Source organism: Archocentrus centrarchus, chromosome 9 (assembly GCF_007364275.1).
Source record: "Archocentrus centrarchus isolate MPI-CPG fArcCen1 chromosome 9, fArcCen1, whole genome shotgun sequence".
Classification (NCBI taxonomy): Eukaryota; Metazoa; Chordata; class Actinopteri; order Cichliformes; family Cichlidae; genus Archocentrus; species Archocentrus centrarchus.
The window spans coordinates 11,681,344-11,687,699 of record NC_044354.1 but is presented as its reverse complement, the minus strand read 5'-3'; positions in this window follow the sequence as shown (position 1 = coordinate 11,687,699).

Genomic DNA, 6,356 nt, shown 5'->3' with positions numbered 1-6,356 from the left:
AGTTGGAAGCTGAAGCTCAGTACATATTCGACAATGGCATACACTGAGAAGACCCTGAAGGTTTAAAAAGTTCAAGGCCTTGCACAGAAGAGTAGGGTGAAGAGCCTCTCAAAACCTGACTTGTGTTGGTTTCTTACAGTGGGAGATCACATTGATCAGGTTAGCATGTGGGTAAATTTGATCTTTTGAAAGGTTATTGGCAAGTGCCACTCACAAAAAGGGCACAGGAGATTTTGGCATTTATAACTTTCTCCAATCTGTACTCATATCCAATAATGCCATTTGGCTTGCAGAAAGCTTGTGCTGCTTTTCAGTGGCTGATAAACTGGGTGGTTTTGAGTCTGTCTGTTTGGCATGATAAGCTATCACCATGTAAGTCCAAAGACCATGGAAACATCCTTGGCGCTGGACCCACCCCTTCTCATTTTCGTTTATTTGCCTCACGTAACACTAACATACACTTCTTGTGGTTCCTATTTTCCAACAATAGAATGCAAGGCAGAGTGACAGATACCCTCTTTACCTTTAAAAAATCCTTTTTGACAAAACTCATGGATCAGGTGACCCTGAACATTTCTCAGTTATGCTGCATGGACTCATGCTGCAGGCGGACTTCCCATGATGTAGTGAGACTTTTTTCTCTCACGACGAGTTTATCTGCAACTAATGCATGTCCTGAGCTTATGTCCTCTCTTGTTGATATTTTGTCCTGTTTGTTTTTTGTGGTCTCTGTGTGGGCTCCTTTTTTCTCTTCTCTTCTCCCTCATCCCCAAACAACCAGTTCTACCAGAGGGCTCCTCCTGTTAAAAAGGGAGTTTGTCCTCCTCACTGTCATCAAGTGCTGCTTATAGGGATTTTCTGATGATTGCTGTTCTCTCTTTAATATCAGAGGCTATTTGCCAACACTAATGCTTTGATTCTTAAAAAAAAAAACAAAAAACCCACACCTATTGTGGCTTGTACTTGCATTTATTTTTGCAATTAAACTTACACTAGGGTGGCTGTAGCTCAGGAGGTAGAGCAGGTCACCTACTAATCGAAAGGCTGGTGGTCTGATTCCTGGCTGCTCCAGTCTGCATGGCAAAGTATCCTTGGGCAAGATACTGAACCCTAAGTTGCTCACCAATGCAACTGTCGGAGTATAAATGTGTGTGAATGTTAAACAGTAAGCACTTAGCTGTAGAAGGAAGTGCCTGTATGAATGGGTGAAATGGTAAATGTGTTGTATAAGTGCTTTGAGTGCTCAGCTAGAGTAGGAAAGCGCTTTATAAGAACTAGTCCATTTACACTCAACATCCTTTTTTGTTTAAATAATATAATTAATCAATTTTTTTTTAACCAGAATATTCCCCAACATAATCTGGGAATTATTATTATTATTATTATTATTATTATTTATTTATTTTTATCATGGAGAGGTTTGATGAACCCTAAACCTCACCCTTTACTGACTGTGAGAGCAGCCTACTGAAAAGTAAAATAGTATTACTTACCTGTTTTATAAGTTCAGACAAATCCATTCTAATATAATAAGAGTTTCTAAAGGATGTGGACTCCTCTTTTTGTGTCTTTTCTTTAAGAAGAGTTCAAGGTTAATAGGCTTGTCAGGCTTTTGATGTCATAAAAGTCTTTTTTTTTAATGAAATATTTTATTTTGGATTTAAATCTCCTGCTTGTGTGTTTTGAGTCTCTGTGTGTGTATGTGTTCTGTGTGATGGCATAGGTACACGCATGTATGATCTACTCAAAGTATTTTATAACAGGGCCAGGGGGAGCCAGCCTAGCAGATGCACAACACACACAACTCGTGGTTTTCTATGTTTCTGCATTTCAGTGGTCAAAACTAAAGAACCAGAGATCCAGCCCTTGCTGTCTCCAGTCTCATCATTTCACACCAGAACACAATGCTGCCAACATCAGTCAAGGGTTACATAAGCACGTGTTGACTGAGATCATGGGTGTAATCATACTAACCATCCAATTCCCCTGTTTCACAGGAGTGTCAGCAGTTCTTCTGTGTCTGTCTTACTAAAGACACACAGCAAATGACTCACTGCTAACCTTACAACTTGATGTATGCATGCTTTTGTGTGTCCATTGACTAACACTGTTATTTATGAGGTTCATTTGCTGAGCACAGAAATTCTCCACTGTACATCAATGAGAGATACAGGGGTTGGACAATGAAACTGAAACACCTGGTTTTAGTCCACAATAATTTATTAGTATGGTGTAGGGCCTCCTTTTGCGGCCAGTACAGCGTCAATTCGTCTTGGGAATGACATATACAAGTCCTGCACAGTGGTCAGAGGGATTTTAAGCCATTCTTCTTGCAGGATAGTGGCCAGGTCACGACGTGATGCTGGTGGAGGAAAACGTTTCCTGACTCGCTCCTCCAAAACACCCCAAAGTGGCTCAATAATATTTAGATCTGGTGACTGTGCAGGCCATGGGAGATGTTCAACTTCACTTTCATGTTCATCAAACCAATCTTTCACCAGTCTTGCTGTGTGTATTGGTGCATTGTCATCCTGATACACGGCACCGCCTTCAGGATACAATGTTTGAACCATTGGATGCACATGGTCCTCCAGAATGGTTCGGTAGTCCTTGGTAGTGATGCGCCCATCTAGCACAAGTATTGGGCCAAGGGAATGCCATGATATGGCAGCCCAAACCATCACTGATCCACCCCCATGCATCACTCTGGGCATGCAACAGTCTGGGTGGTACGCTTCTTTGGGGCTTCTCCACACCGTAACTCTCCCGGATGTGGGGAAAACAGTAAAGGTGGACTCATCAGAGAACAATACATGTTTCACATTGTCCACAGCCCAAGATTTGCGCTCCTTGCACCATTGAAACCGACATTTGGCATTGGCACGAGTGACCAAAGGTTTGGCTATAGCAGCCCGGCCGTGTATATTGACCCTGTGGAGCTCCCGACGGACAGTTTTGGTGGAAACAGGAGAGTTGAGGTGCGCATTTAATTCTGCCGTGATTTGGGCAGCCGTGGTTTTGTTTTTTGGATACAATCCGGGTACAATCCTTTCAGACAGCTTCCTCTTGCGTCCACAGTTAATCCTGTTGAATGTGGTTCGTCCTTCTTGGTGGTATGCTGACATTACCCTGGATACCGTGGCTCTTGATACATCAGAAAGACTTGCTGTCATGGTCACAGATGCGCCAGCAAGACGTGCACCAACAATTTGTCCTCTTTTGAACTCTGGTATGTCACCCATAATGTTGTGTGCATTGCAATATTTTGAGCAAAACTGTGCTCTTACCCTGCTAATTGAACCTTCACACTCTGCTCTTACTGGTGCAATGTGCAATTAATGAAGATTGGCCACCAGGCTGGTCCAATTTAGCCATGAAACCTCCCACACTAAAATGACAGGTGTTTCAGTTTCATTGTCCAACCCCTGTATACTACAAGTTTGCTTTCTTTATACTCACACACCTGCAGTCATGTGAAAAAGAAATTTTTCACAGGACTCTATTCAGTCCTTCTTGAGATCATTGTCCTGTTGAATGACCCAGTTTGAGCCCAGCTTTAGCTGTCAGATGGACTTTCATTTGAGTCTAGAATACCAAAGTAGTCTAGAGTCAAATGTGTCAATTCAGTGACTGCAAGGTGACCAGGTCCTCTGGGTGCAAAACAAGCCCAAGTCATCACCCCTCTGTCACCATGTTTGACGAAGGTGTTTGTGTTGACATGCTGTGTTGGTTTTCTCCAAAAATGGCACAGCATATTATGGCATAATGTCTCCAATTTGGTCTAATTTGTCGAAAATGAGACAAGAGGTCTTGTGGTTTGTTCAAATGCAACTTTGTACACCTAAACAGTGCTGCCAGAAGATGCTCCAGTCCAGCAAACTGCCAAAACTTCTGCATTTATAGAGGTGGTCACACCTGCTGGTGCTCAGTTGCATTTGATCATCAGCACCTAGCTGGTCCTTAACCTCATGATTCCTATCATAGTAGTAAGGGTGTAGCTAGTTTTTCTTTTTCACAGAACTGTATAGAGTTCAGTGAAAGCTTTCTTTTTCATAATTGTACACATGTACACAGGCAGGCAGTATGCTAAGTACCTCCCACCAACAAAAATCACACACACACACACACACACACACACACACACACACACACACACACACACACACACACACACACACACACAACACACACACTAAGGTGAACTTTTGCATTTCTCATTTCCTTTCCAAAGACATTTTTATTAACAGATAAATTGTAGACAGAGCTCTGCGTAAGAAGAAGATATTAATTCAGCTGTTGCCTAATTGCATCAGGGATTTAGGCATACTCTCCTGTCCAATTTGCTAGCACAATTCCCTGCAAAAGCCTTCGGCTTGCTTCTAATCTGCAAACCAAGCAAGTTTTTTTCTTTTTTTTTTTTTTCTTAAAAGACGCTGGATTTATGTTGGGATTAATAGAATGGGAGAGATGTAGCATCACTCGGACACTCGAGCTCCATCACTGAATTCAATTGAGCATATTTTTCTGCTTCTCTCACACTGCCTTGAGCATGCCTGAGTACTTCTGAATTCATCTTCTGAATTCTCTCTCTCTCTCTCTCTCTCTCTCACACACACACACACACACACATTTTTATATATATATATATATATATATATATATATATTTATATATATATATATATATATATATATATGTTTATGTATGTATGTATAACATGTCCATATAATCACTTGCAGGAACTTTGATGTGACATAACACTTTTTATTAATTACACTGTATCACAACAGACTGGTCCACCTTCAGAGAGAAGTCATATTATCACCATCATTACCATCATGAGTCACTATGACCATTTTCACCAGGCAACTGTATGACTGTACAAGTTCCCTCTGGTCTGTGTTTCTATGTGTGTGTGTGTGTGTGTGTGTGTGTGTGTGTGTGTGTTTGTGTGTTTTCACCAGCAGGGCACAGATGGGTGACATCAAGACTTTTTCTTTCCTGTACCAAGAAAAAAAAACTCAAAACACTGCTTGCAAAGATAAATGTTAGTGGTCTTGATCAGACAGAATATTTCCAGCTTTAATAACATTGTGTGCTTTGCAATACACGTTTCTTACATTTTGAAGAGCATTTGTAGGCAAACGAATAACATTTGAACATCTCTTCCACACACGGATCCGCCATTCCTTTTTAAGACTCTTACAATCCCAAAATCCACAAAACATCCAACCCCCCCCCCCCCCCCCCCCCCCCCCCCGCCACAATAGTAGCAGTTAAACCTTTCTAAACACAAGAGACAAACAGCACAGAACCCAAAAAAATATACCAAAAAATACTGCATATAGCAAATCACAGTTTTTTTCCTTAATTCTTTTTTCTATGCAGCAAAGCAGTTTTTGTGGTATTATGTTTTTCAGGCTGTACGGGCTCCAAAAGCATCCAAGCACAAAAGTAATCTCAGAGATGACCTTTATGATATTTTAGCTCTATTAGCTTAGACTGTGATGTTAGGGTTGTGAGAGAGAGATGGGATTAAATGTGATACGGATCAAAGCATACTCAAAGTTGCGATGTGTATCTACTGTATGAGAAATATGCTTTGGTCCACTGAGTAACCTGGTTTAGCCCAAACTCAGCAAAACTGCGTAAAGGTGAGGCGATTGGTAAAGGAAAATATCAGTTAATATTGCTGATATACCTGTGTGAAACTCAGGCTTTAGTAAGTTGCGTAGAGAAGAAGGCTGATTTTGGAGTCATAAATAAAGCAATTGACTGATTCCATAAATCTTAGCTGCCATAATACACACCACAGTCCTACACGACTGGGGAAAGCCATTTATCATGAATTGGTGAACAGCGACAACAAATCGATCGGTGATTCTTGTCTTGAATCTCATTGCATTTGAACTAGGATTTGGCTAGAGTCTAAACCTAGCCTACAGATCCCTCCTGACTCACTCCGGCATCAATCAGCCTTCCTCACTCTCACACACACACACACACACACACACACACACACACCCCCCGAGAGAATGAGCAAGCATCACTCTGCATCCCGGGGGCTGCTGTATGTCATCTTGTGTATTTGTGAGTCCCCGTTCAGCTTCCCATTTCTCGGCCCTCCACTTCTAAAACAAAGGAAGAAAATAGTACAGTCTAGATACTGACACAGTCTTGGACACAGAAGTTAGCAATGCTTATTTCTTTCAGCAGCTTATTCACATTTGTACATTTGTATTTTTGTTCATTCCTCTTGCTGTTATTTAATTTTACAAAAAAGAAAGAAAAAAAAAGTAGCACTTCTAAAGACCAAAGTTTAAGACTATCACATACAGCATAGGCAGCATAGAAGA